This window comes from Cyprinus carpio, chromosome B7 (genome assembly GCF_018340385.1).
Source record: "Cyprinus carpio isolate SPL01 chromosome B7, ASM1834038v1, whole genome shotgun sequence".
In the NCBI taxonomy this organism is placed as follows: Eukaryota; Metazoa; Chordata; class Actinopteri; order Cypriniformes; family Cyprinidae; genus Cyprinus; species Cyprinus carpio.
The window spans coordinates 45894952-45913139 of NC_056603.1; the positions used below are offsets into that span (position 1 = coordinate 45894952).

The window sequence follows — 18188 nt, forward strand, 5'->3', positions numbered from 1 at the left end:
TAGATGATGACATAGCTTACTGTTTTGACTATTATAAAGTACTGAAACTTAACTGGCAGTCGTGAGTGCTGTTCAGACAAGATTTGTTTTTTTAAACAACATTTGGGGTAAAGTTATTAACAGAGGACAATTATGATTTGAATAGAATTGGGATCTTTTAATATTTTACAAGGAAAGGTAACATCATGTAAGGAAGTAAGGAAACATCATGAAAACTAATTAAAATAGACATATTCTATAATGTTCCAAAGTATGAGGCTTATAAGTGTTTTTTGTTATTTATTTTTTTTTTTTGAAAGAAGTCAATACAAATGCAGTACAAATAGTAAAACTGTGACATACTATTGCAATACAAAATAAGTGTTTTATTACTATAACTGTATATTTCACAACTGTAATAACTGTCTATTTTATTTATTTAATTTTTTATGTAAGCTAGTCCTAGAATTGAAAAGCTGAATTTTCTGCATCCCTTACCCAGTCTTCAGTATCACACGATCCTTCAGAAATCATGTTAATAAGCTAATTTGGTGCTTATTTTTGTCACTGTTCAAATTGTGCTGCTTGTGCTGTTTTTTTGTGAAAACTGTGATACATTGAAATGATACATGTGATGAACTGAAAATTCAAAACCTCAGAATTTTTTTTATTTTTTTTTACATTGTAAGGTGTCGATTAAGACGACAGTCATACTTACCCGATCTGCTTCAGTGGCCGTTCTGAACACTTTGTGACTCACTCCTCTCATGTTTTTATGAGCATTTTATGAACACCAACCAGTCCAAGAAAAAAAAAAAAAAATAGTTTAGCTATGGTATTTAATAAAGATCAAAATAAATGAGCAGGAGTGTTGTAAAAATACAATATTCATAATTGCAGACATTTCCATCCAGAAGAGAATAGATTTTCTCAAAGGTTCCATGACTTAGCCGACAAACTGTAGATAATTTGTTTCATAACTTTGATCAAGGTTATGTGAGAACATACATGTTTGATTGAGAAAGGATTGAAATTACTAAGTACACTGGTCAAACAAATTTCACTAAGCCCTGAATAGGGTTATAAATGTCGCTGTCTTCAATTAAATCCTTGTTTCTTTTCAATAACGCCAGCTATGCTGTAGTTGTCCATGATGTCGTCTCAGTTTCCTCCTCTTCCTGCTCACATTTCCACTCAGCAGGTTAAATATTTTCTCTGAAAATTTTTCACAATCCCCTAAAACGCTAAGAGATGTATCACTGTAATGTATTATTTGCCATCTTGACAGCTTCACTGTTTGCAGATGTATTTAATAGACTAGTGCTTATGATGTAGATAATGCAGCCTGCCAGGGAACAGCACTCTGTGCTTTGTTAGAGCAGTCATGTGTCAATCATAATCCAGCTGAGGTGTGAACACATACTCTGTTTTGTCATTTCTCTCTCCTCAGTCTGTGTGGATTTTTATTTTAACGCTGCCAGATATTTGCTCAGGAGAGACGGTGCTCCTTCTATGGCATGAAACTGCACGGTCCGAGTTACGAGTTTCGCTGACTCTTAGGCCTCTGTCACTTCTGACTACCGTAGTTGTGGCGATTACGCCTGTCACTAGTGACATTAGTGGGTCAGTTGTCAGAATGACTGCTCGCAGTTACAGTGAGTCCTGCACGCTTCTTGTAGCGCAGTGTCATTTGCCGATGATTGACGGATGCAGGGACACACAAGAAGGGTGAAGTAAGTGTCCTTTGAGCTGAAAGAGATCGTCTGAAATTGTTTGTAACATGATCACGTAAGTCAAAGCCAGACTGTCTGTAAGTTAGATGAGCTTACGCTTGTTTGTGTTGCGTGTGCGTTTCAAAGTTAAATGGAGTTCAACTTTCCTACATTATCCTGTTAGGAACGGCACCTGAAAGCATTTTTGTAAGTTTGATGGATATACCCGAGACCGTAATCCATTTCAGCGTCCGATGATAATGGATTTGCCCCGATGAGGTTAGATATTCAGCACCAGAACAGGAAACTGCATATCCCTTTCACTCCTGACAGAGAGAAACATTGGGGACAAGATCAAATAATAATAATAAAAAACATGAAATGGAGAAAAACACACTTCGAATTTAGAGCCAAAACAAAAAGCCACACAGTGCATACAAAATCCATTATTTGTATAGCCTCGTGAATTGCAAGAAAAATGTGCCGGTGTAAAATGTCTGTGGTGTTTATTTATCTTTAAACTCTCTTAAAAGAGAAGTATGTTTGGGATCTTGAGTGTGAAGCAGCACCCTGAGGTATTGTTCCTTTTCATGGAGCGAAGGTCAGGGGTCAGCTAAGCCTTTGAAGCTGTCACATCATCCCTTCGGAATATGTTCTGGCTTAATCCGCCGCTTAAAGAGCAATTAAAAGTTTAGCTAGGATTTTAAGAAAAGAGCACAGAGAAATGTTTTGAGGTTCCCATCTGTCTGTGCTTTTTTCCCCTTCATCTTTTCAGTTGTTGTCAGGAATGTTAATGCGAGTTCTGAAATGTTAATAGGACTAGGATAAGGTGTGTGTAGAGGTGGAGTAGAGAAAGGTTATTTTAACTGGCAGGACCATCGACCAAAACTATTTCCTCCACTTTTTTTTTCAAGTGTTTGTGCACAATGCAACCCATTCTTCCTCCAAATGGGGACAATTATAGGAATAATCTTACTTTTTAGAACAACATCACAGAGTTTCATAGAGTTTTAGGATACCACAAATATAAAACCAGGGATAAGATGTACCTGAGGAGGCTTAAAAGATACTGAGGCAGCACTGCTCCTCAGTTTTCAACTAGAACAAGAGCAAAAAATACATTTTTAATAAGGTGCACTGCAACAGTGCTTTCGTTGCGGATATATAAAAGAAAAAATTGAGGATCAAGAGAAGTTCTGATGAACGGTAGGCTCTCTGCTCCACATATAAATGCTGCCTTCTTGATTAAGAATGTATGAACGCTGATAAACAAGTGTGGCTAATTTCACTACAGTGACTAACATCCTCAGTGTTTTGTTTGGCAAAGATACGAACATCTGGAACACTTGGCATGTGGAAAGGCGAAGTTGGCCTGAGAGGAAATGGACTGGAACGGCAAGAAGTGATGCATCACTATACTGTTGCCGAGTGGAGTGTGAGGTGGAGTGGATGACAAGAAAAAATGGATAGATGAATGAATGAATGATCAGGCCAGGTGAGATATCTATGCCTCAGTGCCTTCGAAAAGGATTACATTCAAAGGCAGCCATCTGACACTCACCACGATATACTCTGAAGGTATTATCTGAAGAACTTCAGACGAAAAAGGATAAGAAAGGAATTTTCTGAATTTTTTTCAGTGTTTGAGGGCTTTGTATTTCTTTGTAAAAGAATACTTTTGAAGTGCTGCTCAGTTGAGCTTGAGAAAGTTGATGGGTTAAGAGTGATTAAAGAGCCCCTTGTATAAAGCTGTAGACATGTGGACTGCAATCAAAAGATGGCCCTCAAAAGTGGCCAAACTGTTTAATGTTTGCTGTGGCTGAGTTTGAATGTGTTCAGGGGTCCCTCAGAGTAAGACCGGTCGACTGAAACACAACAGTCTTGGGTAAGATATCAAAAGTACACTATGCTGTGGGAAGTGGTCCAGTGGTAAAATCTGCCCTGGAAGTTTTCAGCGCCTGCAGTGAGGTGTGTTGATATATGCCTTGCCAGAGAGACCTCAGACCTGGCTTAACTCCAGTAGGTCTCTGGAGGTCTAGAGCCCATCTGGAGATCCTCATAGGCAGGAAGGCTGAAGAAAAATGAAGCTTGACCAGCGCCAGTCATCCCTTAAGACAAAGCAGACACCTGAGCCTCCCCGAGCTCCAGGATAAACACAACTCCCTGACCTCCTCACCAGGGACTCTGTTAGTCTTCCAAACACACAGACACATTCCTTTCTTAACATGTTTTGCTCACTTTAAGACTTGAGAGGTTTAGTGTACGCGAGAATGTACATTTTTCACCTTATCAGGATTTGGAAAAATCCTGAAAATTCTGAAAAGTATCCAGGTAGTAGCCGTAGGGGTTTGTACATAGATGAATACTGACACATAAGTGTTTTTTTTTTTTTTTTTTTTTTGCTATACTTGCTTGTGATTTTTAAATAAAGTAGACTTATTTAATGCAACGTCATTTTACTTGCTTGCTATTTTAATTTAGCAGATTTATTTAATGCAGTATGTAATTTTACATGTTTTATATTATACAATTGCTAGCTTAAGGATATATTTCTTCCAGATCTCACCTTCCAGATAAATATAGATATATATATATACATACACACTATACAGACACACACGCACACACACACACACACACACACACACACACACACACACACACACACACACACACACACACACACACACACACACACACACACACACATATTCCTCATCTCTTTACAAAGAATCAACATTCTGAATATCGGAACATCAAAATCGTTAGCTCTTCAACCCAACTGAGAATTTGAGTCTAAACAACCTGTAGCTCATTCTAGATATGATTAGTTATTTTGACCTACAGTTGCGTTAGCCTTGAGCTGTTTTGTACAGTGGCAGCTTGATCAGATAACAGTCTGTGGTTCAGCCTCAGGGTGCTTATGAAAATTTGAACAGAGGTTAATTACAGGTTCTAGCAGCAGGCCATCATATCTAGACACCAATGACTGATTAATGTTCTTGTTTAGGGTACTAACTACATCCGGCACTTCTAGCAAACTAACCACAAAAGTTGCATTTTCTTCCTGTCTGCTGTATTATCACATCCAGTGTTATTTCTTATCTTCCTTCAAATGATCTTCTCCTTTCCTCTCTTGTCTGCTTGATTGCAGAAAGACACAGGAGGCTTTAGAGTTTGTGTTTTTGGCTAAACCACTGCTTCATGGTTCATGGATAGAAGTCATTCCACTACCCACATACACCCAAGGCATGCAAACACACAAAGACACACACACGTGGACAGTAAGAAGTGGTGGGGGGGGTTCTCTTCCTACAATTGAAGAGACAAAAAAATGAGCTTGTTTACAGAATAGAGTTACGTTTGAAATGAATGCATATCCACTGGGTATTCTATTGGGGTTTGTAAAATAGTATTTCCACCTACGCTGATGAAATGTAAAATTACAGGTATTCTTGTTTCATTGTATTTGAATAGCACTTCAGTTTCCATCACTGCACTTTTAATATTTAGCATGTATTGCCTTATAAGTTATCGCCCACACTGATAATAAGAAAAAGAGAAAACATATATGCATTTATTAATGAATGAATATATATGAATTCATGTAAATTGGGACACATTTTGCCATTAAGCAACTTGGCCATAACCCGACCTTCTTTTCACAAATGGTACATGTCCAGCAGAAATGAAAGCCATGTGCATATCATCAAAGGGTCTTAAAGCCTTTTGTACATGAACTTACAAATATATGTGCAATATTTAATTAAATTCGTCCTTCATAAAGCTTCTTCCACGGTAGGGAAGCTCAGCCAATCATTGCTCAATCAATAAACCAATCTATCTATCTTTGCATGGCCAACCACATTCCCATATCACCATTCTTCATGCATGACATTCATTGACTCTTATATTTGAAAATCGCATTTGCACCAAGCATAATGCCACACTCTACCAATTTATCTAAAGTTCAGTTCATTTGTGGGTAATTTAAGCCTCAACTCCTCAGTGTGGGACTTTGATTGCTGTCACACTTAGCTGCAGAGGCAGCCATTTCATTTCGGAGGTAGAGAGAGAGAGAATGGCGCTTTGATACATAAACATCATTTTGATCCGTTATTTCAGTGCAATAGCGAGACCCCCTGTAGGCTTCTATTTAATTATGCAACAAATGTTTTGACTATCCAAAGTGAATTTTTTTAGCCCATGAATATTTATTTCAATTCATTTGTTGAATGTTGATTGTAATTACATGGAAACATGATTTATTGCCAAGATTTCTACATAAGCCAGAGAAATGAGGGAGATAAATAAATTAATTAATGCAGCATAAGAATGAATGCCAAATGCATGCAAGTGGCTTCTTTAATGTTATTAGAATATTTTAGGTATTGGCTACTGTGTGATGACATAGCAAGTTTTTGTCAATGCTAAGACTCTCATCTCTCATTTTGGGGAGATTTTGTCCAAGGGCATGTTAGAGAAAAATGAATGACACATTGGAAATGTGCATACACATGTTCATTATAAATGCATAGACATTAAACAGCCAAGTGTGTGTGTGTGTGCTTGTGTGTTTGTGTGTGTGCACTTCTTTACATTGAAAGGCAGGCCCTACTAACCTGACAGAATACAAATGCCGAGATTATGGCGACGTGTCAAATTAAAGGGACAATTTGGAGTAATGATGAGTGTTAGGCCACTCGGTCTGAAAGGCAGTGAGTTGGAAAGAAAAAGAGAAGTGAATGATGGTGCTCCGTCTTGTTTAATATTCCTGAAAGAAAATGTGCAGTGACAGGAAGTGGGGCAGCGGGGAGAAGGCCAGAGGCAATCACTTAGAGACGCTGCTGCTTTGTTAGTGTCTATTAAATGCATAAGTCGAAGAAAAAATAATAATAATAATAAACAACCTACAACCTTTTTCAAACCAGAGCTCCCTTGTTGGATAGAAAGACAGAGTAAGGGCTGCTGTTACGTATTTTATAAAACTAAATTGTAAAATCAGTGTTTGCATACAGAGTCATACACAATTTTTTTATTATTATTTTTTTTTATTATTATTCTTTTTAATTAAATTTTAATGAGACAGTTAATCATTTTGATGAAGTTTAGCTTCTTTACCTTTGGCTGAAGTTAACATTATATTGAAGTTTTGTTTTGCAAATATTTCATTAAATTTCATTAAATGTAATTTTAATTAATTAATTAATTCAGAATTAAGAAAATGTTCTACATCAAAGTATTAACTAGAAATATCCTGTCAAGACCATCATAAACAATAACAGGTTTTCTTGCTGTTGAATTGTGTTGAATTAAGTTTCAACACACACACACACACACACACACACACACACACACACACACACACAAGAACTAAACAGCACCGACCAGTGTAGGATAATTTGAGTAAGTAATAGGCTGGAGAGTGAGACATAGAAAGAATGATGGGAGGGTGGAGGGATCACTTCTCCTCCATTGTCTTCTCCTCTTTTTTCCCTCTGCTTTCACTTACCCAGACAGGAAGAGTCAATGGTTTAATTACAAGGCTCCAATGCTAGTTAAATTATCAAAATTGAATTTCCACCTTTCAGCTCCCTCTCTCTCATGCTCTCATTTTCTCTCACTCTTCCAGCCACTCATTTAGCTCAAAGCCCATATGTATCCATTATCTTAATGTATTTCATTGGGATATGAAGGACAAAAAGTCTTCCTTTACTGGAGCAGTTAAATCGGGACAACAAATTCATTTTCCCATTTAAAAAAGTCCTAAAGGGTATCAGTATACCACCATAGCAAGACGTTTCACTTTGATAACAGCAGAAAACAAGTACAAAAATAGTTCATCACTTGATTTCATGAATATCTGGTTCTCTTTAATGAAATGAACCGTATCAAAGTAGACATCATGTCCTTCCTAGTTTAATTTATCTCCCGACTTTATTTTTTTGCTGGATCTCAGCACAAACCGAAAAAATTTGTCTCCCTTCCCGGTTCACTGTCAGTCATCTCCTCCGATCGTGCTGTCTTTTGTGCCATTCCTCAATTGAGAAAAAACAAGAGAAAGAGGAAATGAAAATCAGGGTTCAGAGCGCAGAGAGCGCAAATTCACACGAGCCTCAGTGTACCAGTTTATTACTCCTGTGTGCATCCTTTCACCTATTTGTTCTTTAGTTACTTTGAAAAATGTGTGTGTGGATCCATGCGCTTGTTTATTAGCCTGTAGCCATGTGTTCCATTCTATCTCCCATCGGGACCATACTTGCTCCTCTTGTCCTGTTTTTGCTATAAAGTAAACCACACAAGGAGACTCTGATGTCCTTCAGACCTCCGCCGCTATATTTAAACCACAATGCCAAGTTTGGCATCTGTACTTACTCCTGTGGGCATTGAACTTACTGTCCTACCATTTTTTGTTCTTGTGAAAATCATTAAACAAGTGCTGTGAAGCTCATTAGTATAGTTTTGTTTATTTTTTAGCTTGCCTTGCCAAGCGCTGCTTTCAAGCTACGTGTAGCCATTAATCCAATAGCTGTTTGTGTCATTTTGTAGCATGTAGCGCAGTGCCCTAATCTAACAAGAGCTATAGCAAAATACTTTCACTCAGAATTATCCCTCCCACACCCCCCACATCAACCCCTCTTCTTCGACCTCTTCAGTCCAGTGACCCCCAGAAATCTCTTCTCTTGTAGCCGTTCCGCCGAGTGACCTTCTCGGTGGTGAGCCAGCCACAGGACCCGCACCAGGGCTCGCTGCAGAGCTGCTACGACAGTGGCCTGGAGGAGTCGGAGACGCCCAGCAGCAAGAGCTCGTCCGGCCCCAGACTAGGTGCCCTCCCTCTACCCGAAGACGCCTATGAGAGGACTACGCCCGATGGCAGTGTCGGTGAGGCAGAGCATATGGAAAATGGTAGGGGCAAACACAAAAAAAAGATAAGTCAGAGTTAAGCTAAACAGCTAAATAAAAAGAGACATACTAATCAGTCAACGAGATAGGGAAATTCTCACAAAAGGCCACACACTCACACACAGCTACGCTGACACTACAGATTTACAGATGCTGGGTTATACGCAGCTATGAATAGAAAAGTCTGAATAGGCGGGAATTGCTAGGTTTTGTCTTACAGGCTAAGTATGAAACTGTGATTGTCGTGTTTAGTGTGACTGGCTCAACAGCTCACAAGTATTCAAAAGCATTATCATATATATACAGTTCATTCTCATTTGTTTTGCTGTGTTTACCCAGTAAGAGTTAAAGGTCGGTTAACGTAGTATAGCCTACTTATTAGCTTGAAAACTCTTTTCTTGTAGCATCAGATGAGGTCAGGGCTGCTTCATTAGAGACATAACTCATCGTTTTAAACATCAATTCACAAGACATTTGCGTGTGTACCAGATAAATAGATTAAAATATCATTTTCTTCACTTTTACTATGCCGTGGTGAGTTGAAAAAACACAATTTTCAGGAACAGTTTTTCGCTTGAGTAATTTTGGCTGTTTTTCAGTAATCACTGTCAGTATGATATGCTGCCGTGCCTATCGCGCTATTTAAATTGTAGGGGTTTAACAGGTGAAAGGGCTTGAACAGTAAGAGCGTGTATCTAGTTTCATTGTGGCTGAGTTACCTGTCCCTTGTAGAAGCTCTCTGTGGTCAACAGTTACCTCCATTGTTAATGACCAACCAACCAATGTTGGGTCTGTATCAATGGAGCCACTGTTGGGGAGGTATTCGGTAGCAGTTGTCGAACATTAAGGGCTGTCTTGTCCATCATTTGATACTTTATTTATCAGCAACAGGTGTGTATTGTGTGAGCTCGGCGTGCCATTTTCTGTGGAATGTCTATTCTGCTTGCTCTTAGGAGTACATGTTAGAAGAGCAGGAGCCAGGGTTTCTCTTAGAGTCAAGTTATCAAGTCCATAGCACTAAATTTTGCCTTGTGTATTGTGTTACCTCATTGAGACCGGTCGTATGACACTAAAATCTCATGGTTTGTAGAAGGTCGAAGGTCAAAATTTTGACTGGGTAGATGGGTAAATCACTGAAAAGTGTGATTTTTTTTTTTTTTTTTTTTTTTTTTAATTTATTGCAAGGAGAACATTGGCCTAAATGTAGATTAAATAGGCTTTGAGGAAGGGAAGTTGTTTTTGCCAACTTGCTGCGTTGGAGCTGAAGCCTTTGCATTTAGGACACTTCTGCACCAAATTAGCCTCAATTAAAGTCTGGCTCTAATTCAGACTAAGCTAAAAATAATTGGTCACTAGGAGATCAATGCAAGGCTGATTAGATCAAAACTGTGAATTTGGCCATCAGTCAGACCCAAGCAGGAGGGAAAATTAAGGAAACATATGCTGATGGGTATTGAAAAGCTGTTTATAGTCTCATTTGTGACATGTATGGCTTATATATATTATATTATCGAAAGACATCATCATTCCACTTGTCAATATTTCAAAGGTTAGGAAAGTTAACGATGTATCTAATTCTGCTATCATTGCATTTATTCAGTCTCAAATTGTACAGTTCCAGGAAGTTGTGGACATTTGGATGGATGAATGCACAGAGGCGCAGGCACACACATTCTCTCTGATGTTTTATTAGTAATCATTTTAATGATCCATTTTTTCTTCTCATCTAGCTCTTTTTTCTGTCTCTGTTCTCTCCCGTTTTCATTCTCTCTTGCCACCTCATGTCTCTGCCTTTTCCCTCTCTTCCTGTTCCATTCTATCTTCCTTGTAAGATCTTTCAAGGGTAGATACAAACAAACAGATGAATCACTTTCTGATAAATAAAAGAGATGCCTCACCCTGCTGCTCCCAATCTTTAGGAGAATCAGTGTGTGTGTGTGTGAGTGGGGTTTAGAGAGGGAGAGATATAGGGAAAATAGAAAAGTCAGGAGACTATGTTCGGCTTAGAACTGAGCTGAAGTGAACATTAGTACAATAGCTTATGCATTCAATGCAGTTAGAAGTTGATGCTGAAAATTTTCAAAGCTGATGTGCTCTGCTGGGCTCATGCATTATCAAACATCACACACAGGGATTCATACACACTCAAATACACAACCGGTCACACTTGCGACCCAGCAAAGTTGCTGTCAATGTCTCTTCATGAAAGAAATGTCCTGAGTGTGTGGTGTGTGTGTGTGTGTGTGTGTGTGTGTGTGTGTGTGGTTTGGCTCTATAATTGGCTTAGGCATGCTGTGGGGTTAGTTCCGCTTTGACAGAGTCTTTTGGGTCAGTGTTAGGTTCGTTTAATGCTTTTAAATGCTCTCTCAGGGGACTTAGACAACATCCATACTCACTTTTAAGTGTGTGATCATACCTCTTGAGCATAATTTAGATATATTTACCTTTCAATGCCTTAACAAAAATACAGATGTGTTTTATACACAAAGTGGTCTTTTGATTATAGAAGTTACCCACTAAGGTGTTTTGAAGTTCGAATAAAATGTAATAGTTATTACATTGCTATTTTTTTTTTTTTAAGTAGTTTCCATTAATAGCCCTAATTTACATGGGGTCACAAATCTTATTTTTCTTCTGTATTGTTATTTTTGTATACAAACTTTATTATATAAATGATCAAATTAATATTTAGTAATAAAGCTGTCCTTTGACAAATGCTTTCATTCATCCAGGGATTTATTTTCACTTATTTTTATTTGGGTGAAACCTAAATTACACACACAAACACATAATCTAATTAAATTAAACAGTAAATGACAATCCTTAAAGTTAATATCTTTTGTCAAATTAATTAGTCTTATAAAGAATATGCACCTTGAGTACGTGAAATGCCCATACGTATCCCAAGGAGGAAATTCTAAGATTAAACAAAACTCTCTGCACACACATATATATATATATAATATATATATATATATATATATATATATATATATATATATATATATATACTTTTATATATTATATAAAAATTATAAAAAATGACTTTTTTAAAAAGTTATAAAAAAATAAAACTTTTTGGCTGACAAATAACACTTATTTTGGTTTTAAAAACTATTTACATATTATAAATATATGTATATATGTGTGTGTGTGTGTGTGTGTGTGTGTATAAATTAATTTTTAAAACCAAAACAAGTGTTATTTGTCAGCTAAAAAATTATATATTTTTTTCAAGTATTTAAAGGTAGCTTTGTTTTGTTTGTTTGAAAGAAAAAAAAAAGTCAGACTAAGTCACTGCAAGCTATGCTTTTTCGTGTTTTGTGAGAAAATGAAACAAGGTCGTCTTGCTCCGTTTGTGGCACAACAAGACGGCAAAGAATGTTGCTGGTTTTTCCATGTTGAAAGGGTAACATTCTCAGTGTCCTTCTCATGGAAAGCACTTAATTAAATCAGTTAAATGGCAGTCATTGCCCCTCACAGTGCTGCTTCCCTAATGCTATATTACAGCTCTGATAACCTGGAGTCAATTAAAATATAGACAGGAGATCATACAGACACACACACAGACACCCTGTAGTTAACAGATGGGGAAAATGCCATCACTTAAAAGAAAGAATCAGTGAAGGTCTGTAATTGTGGTCATTATGCTTGTGAAGAATGTGTGTGATTGGAATCCTGCTGAGGATTTGGTTGTGAGTGTTTTTGTTTGTTTTGGGATTAAGGTCATGGCAGTAACTGGGCGTCCCCCCCTAATGAAGAAGCCCTGCTGTGAAGATGGGTTTTCCAAAACATACGCTCTCTCTCTGTCTTCGCTCTCTCCCACTCTTTTTCAATTTCTCTTTCTCTTGCACAGACAAATGCTGCACAAACATATAACATATCGACAGTAAATAACGATTAGATATTTCCTCCTTTAATGTGCACATGAATGTATCTGTGAAATAGAGTGTGAGCGAGCGAGCGGGAGAGAGACTGATTGACTCTCTGGAAAAATCCTGCTCTTCGACTTGCTCGTTGTCAATCGATGATCATCCACTCAATACATTTGCTCTACTCCTCATTCTTATCTCTTCCTTCTCTCTCTTTACTCCCCTGTGCTGAACCATGGGACTTGCATCTTCTCTCCCCAAGGCTTTTTCGGCTTTCCGACATCATCACTTAGATCTTATTATCCTGTAACTTTTGTAGTTTCATTATGGCAGACAGACAAACAGATAGAAAGACAATGCTTTATTTTCCTTAGAGACAGTTGAGCATTTTGCCAGTGATAAAGATAGGCCTTCTCTAGAGGAACACTGTGCAAAAATCTCTGACCACTGTTTGAACCCTGGAGACGTCTGTCTCTAGAGTCTGCTTGTTAGGCTTTAAGTGTTTCGGTAATCTTATCATGACTGCGGGCAGATACTGGGTGTATAATATGTCTCAAAGCAAGAATTGAGATCTGGCTGAATATAACCTCATATTATCAACACAGCTGCTCTCGGATCAGTAAAATCCCAATGGTAGTGCAACTGGAGCTGATGGGAACTGAAACGATCACTTCAGATCTGTATATGAATCATAACAATGACAGGTTTTTATTGGCAATTGTGTTTCAGGATTCACTTTCAGCATTCCACACTGATAGATGTAGATAGGGAAGATTGTATTGGATTAGCTTGATATTTGCTGTTATTTTGCTTTGATTTGCTTGATTATAGTACTCTACACTCTTAAAAATCAAGATACACTGAAAAAAAAAAAAAAAATGGTATAGAAACACCTTTCACTCAGAAATTACTAGTGAATTTCACACTGAAGTAAAATAGTACCTGCTTGTGTGTATATATAGTGTATGGTTCCATGAAGAACCTTTGCGATCCATACAAACTTTCCATTGTCCAAAAGGTTCTTTATCGTTAGAAAAAAAGCTGTAAAGATTGTTTACTTGTTCTTCAAACTAAAGGAAAAGAAAATGGGGAAAAAGCAACAACTTTATAGATAACAAACAAACTCACTTGTAGTACTAAAAAAATAATATCTGTTAACTGTACAATTTACTTGTACCTCTCAAGTTTGTCTTAGCAACTTGGCCATTAGCAAACAAACAGATAAATAAATAAATGAACACTGCGTGTACACTCACTTCATTAGAGAAGCCGGATACAGAGGGCCAGATGGCAATGCCAGTCGCTTTTAATTAAAGCTATTCATATTTTCAAGAGCTCGGTAGAGCCTCAATCCAATAAACCTCATTTTTTATTTCACCAGAACTCAAGCAGGGCCGATAATTGCAGAGTGAGAGAGATCACTAAAGCAATGACAAGCATCACAGGCCACCTTTACTGACATTTGCATTCATTAGAAAGTTTGCGTGTAACCTTTGCTAGTTTTTGTTTGGACTCTGTGGCTTCAGTCAGTTTGGGACAATGGGAGCGAGTTGCTGCGGTTGGTGTGATGTACGAGCATCACATCGTCAGACCTGAGACGCAAGGTCATTTGTTATAGTCACACAATGCTAAAGAGTTAATAGAGCTCTTCTTTATCAGAAAATTGGAATCAGGTTCAGGATTATGGGCAGGTTGCTACACTTGTAAGGTTGAGTGTGTGCATGTGACGTGTTTTCTGGTTGATCTTATTTGCTAAAATATACACTTGCATTCTCATGTGTATTCTGTCTTACTGAAAAAACAGTCACACATCATTAAACAGGATTATTAACACCCAAAGCACAAATACTCATTCAGTCTTGAATTCCTTTCACAAACAGGAGAAGTGCAATTGGTTATGCAGTTGTACTACAGATACTCTTCTCTGTGTTTGAGAAGATAAAACAGGTATTCTGGTTAGTTAGTGGTTTGAATTGTGTAACCATGTCATATTTTTACTTCACTCAGCAACTCATCTTCCAGTTGCTTTTAGATGAGACTGTCAGGACGTTAAGCACTAGGAGGTGAAAACGTGTGGATTTTCTTAATCAGTATGAAACAAAAACAAGCTCGCCCTCTAGCGTGTGCGAACTTCAGGCTTTGGGAGTTCAGTGAAGTGGCAAGTATTGTTCAGGGCAGAGTGCCATACTAGACCTGTATAAAACAAGCAGTATTTCACTTGTATTTCCTGCCAAGTGTTTGTGCGTCACCTGGCTTTTGTGAACAGGTGGAGCCTTCCTGAACATAAAAGCACTAAACATTTTAGAAGCTCTGCAATTATGCAGCCATTCCTGATGTCTATAACTGAACTGCCCTCTAAGGTAATAAAAAAATAAATCTGGCTCACATTGGCCTCTGATTGTGGCTGCTTTGTTCCAACAGTCAAATCATCCACAATGTTGCACCTCAGGAATGTGTCTCTCATTATCTCAAATAATCCTAATTTATAAATTCAAAGAGTGAGAGAGAGTTTAACAACAAAGTTAAGAGGATGTTTAACCAAGTTATGATGTAATAAATGTTCAAGCATGCAATGTTTTTGTCAACAGTGTTCTAGTTTAAAACTGCTAATTTAGTTTGGTTGATTAAAGGGTTCGAATAGTACTACAGTATTATTTCGATTTTGCTCATTGGATGACCCCAGCCAGTTAGTTAGGCTTACTGGTTGTTATGTTACTTTTGCATGTTTTTTTTTTTTTTTTTTGCATGTGCATTTTTTTTTTTTTAACCTTTGCATTCACAGCAGTTAGTTTCTTAACTTTTGATGTTCTGTTGTGTCGCAGTCAATCATTCCAGGAATTCCCAAAGTCCTCTGACTGGAAATACCCAGGGGAATAATGAGCAGACGTTTGCTGAGCTTATTGAAAGACTCCCAAGCTCCAAGGCTTGACAAGCCTTGGAATACATATTCAGTATTCCAAGGCTTGTTAAAAAGGAATCGCACAATAGCCTCACAACATTGAAGATTTAGTGTTTTATCTGTACTGCAGCCAAAGTATAGAGAATTCTGTAACCCCGTTATAAAATTGTGCAACTCTTTCATGTCAGAAAATACTTTTAACCTATACAGAGCTGCATGGAGAATAGTTTGAATATGTGTTTGAATTAAAATGCATAGGGAGAAACATGAGGGTAACATTTCACTCAGTCTCTTTGGTCAACATGCTTTTATTTACTGCTATTTTTAAGTTCTTGGAACATTAGGATAATTGTTTGAAGGCTGTTTCTTTGAGTGCTCTTATTAAAATCCATAGGCAGGCATTAGCGGAGATGGCCGCAAGACCTTTCAAATAAATGAGACACTCACCATCACTTTGTGGCAAGACTTTGAAGTACCTGCAATCACCATGAGGTATCGGATCAGCTTAATTACCGAGCTGGAATTAAACATGATAAAGCGAGAATGGAAGGAGAGAGAGAGAGATCGGAGGAGGCCGAAAAGTCATCGAATCTGTATCTTAACACCCTGAATATCATTAATGGTCTCATTGCCTGCCAAGCATATCACATGACTGCTGTTTGCACCAATCAGACAACACCACCCATCTATGTTTAGCTAAATATGATGGATCGCTTTGCAGTGAAGAAGAAATTAACAGCGGCCGTGAAGGTACTTTCACTATCCGTTACAGTACCCCCCCCACCCCTAATATTTCTTTCTCTTGCTGCAAAATGTGATCCATTCTGAAAGGTTTTCCAGCGGTCCCTTTGGCATTGGCCTAGTATAAATATGCCCCTGTTTTGAGATGTATGAGTAGACTACCAAACTGCAGCGAGAGCTCAAGGCGAGAAAAGGAAGATGCATCCCTGCAGCACTAGAAGCAAAGCCACTGAGGCATTTGGCATTCTTTTCTTCTCTTCTTCCTTCCATTCACTCGTCCTCCTTTGTCTTATTAAACAAGAAACAGGCTGGTGTTCCGCTCGCAGAGAGAATGAATGTAGGTGAGGCAGAATGAGTGTGACAGGAGGAGACGTTTCTGCACGTGTCAATTGGTGGCATTTGAGAGGTTCACCTCAAAGCTCTCGCTGTGCCTCTGTCCCGCACCTCTCAGCATGAACCGTGACCTTTCACGAACAGAAAAAAGCGACCGTCTCTCAAACTATCACATTTAACAGAATTAATCCCTTTCTTTCTAAAAATAAACTTTGGGGGATCGTGCAACAAACAGACGAAAAGAAAGAGTTCTGTCATAACTGCTCAAGTCATGCATTATGGCAGCATTTTCTTTTCATCAGCATCTGAATGTTTTCCAAGCAAGTGCCTTGATGTCTAGAAATTGCATGTCAATTGAAAAACAGTGCAAGGTCAGGGAAAGAAAGGAATCGTGGCGGCAGCTAGACAAATAAAATAAACACCTGACAGTTCAGGGAATTATTTTTGGCATTGCTTTTCATTGGGTGCCTGTTGTGAGGTGAATATGCATTGGCACATAATTATTGAAATGTCATGTAAAATATGCCTGGGGCCTGACAAATCTCATTCAAGTCTCTCCAACAACTGTATGCTCCCCGCTGCGTTTTGAAGGTTTAGTCTTTTTGGGCTGCAAAATGTGGCAAAGTAGAAGCACGGCCACTAGAAATGCACAAAACGCACACACGTGTTCACCAAAACCTTACGGAGAGCCAGGTGATGGCAGTCAAAACAGTAGATAAAACTTTTCTACTCATGCACGTTTAGCCTCCCACATACCACAACACACAAAGGGCCGATTCAGCAAACAAAAGAACAAAAATGTTCAGAGGTACAAAGAGCACAGAGTTTGAAAGAGGGATGAGTGAGCCCTAAAGGGAGCCAAGATTGTTTTTCATTATGTAAAGAGAAGCCGGCGTAAAATACTCCAAGACGCAGACAATTACCTCAAGATCACATGACTCTGGCAGAAAATACAGAAGAAATGGATTTATAACCCTTGCCGGAAAAAAAGGATTAGTGACTTCAACACAAAACAAGAGAGACACACCTGGTTTGAGGGGACTAGAATGCGAACAAAAGGTGTGTGTGTGCCGTTCAGGGCTTTTGTGTGGTTACTCTAAGGAAATAATGACTAGCCATGGGCGATACGAGGCAGGGCCGTGGAGGGAGTTTACCAGCACCCGTGGCTCTCTGAGTTTAGTCATGGACTTCTTTATATTCTCCCCATCAATCTAGCCTTCCATTCTCGAAGGACTTTTATCAGATTGCTTTCCTTCTCTTCCTTTGCTGCTTCTTGTATCCCATTGTTTTTCCATCCCAATGTTGCTGTCAGTCTTTCTTAGCTCTTGCTGTTCTACTTAAAAATTAATGTGAGTGATTGAGCCCATATTTCTATTTCTTTCTTTCTTTCTTTCTTTCTTTCTTTCTTTCTTTCTTTCTTTCTTTCTTTCTTGCTTTCTTGCTTTCTTTCTTTTTTGTTTTTTTTTTATGCATAGGCTTCTCTTAGATGCAACATTTGCTGAAGTGAAGGGGGCTGGTGGTGGATGGATTGACATAATGATAAAAACCACCCACACTGATTTAGTGCCACAGTGCTCGGATGATCTGACAAAACCGGAGAGAGGTTTTAATCCGTAAGATGGGCTCCTCAAATCCACTCACAATACCCACAAACAATACACCCACCCCTGAGGATGCACACACACGAACACAAGCAGAATCCAAGCGACAAATTGGAATTGAATTCTGCATAAGGCCAAGGCTCAGCAA

At 38.4% G+C, this 18188-nt stretch overlaps 1 pseudogene; it reads left to right on the top strand.

Annotated features, from left to right (window-relative positions):
• The window catches only part of LOC122138068, a 122494-nt pseudogene that overhangs the window by 51848 nt on the left and 52458 nt on the right, over positions 1-18188 (top strand).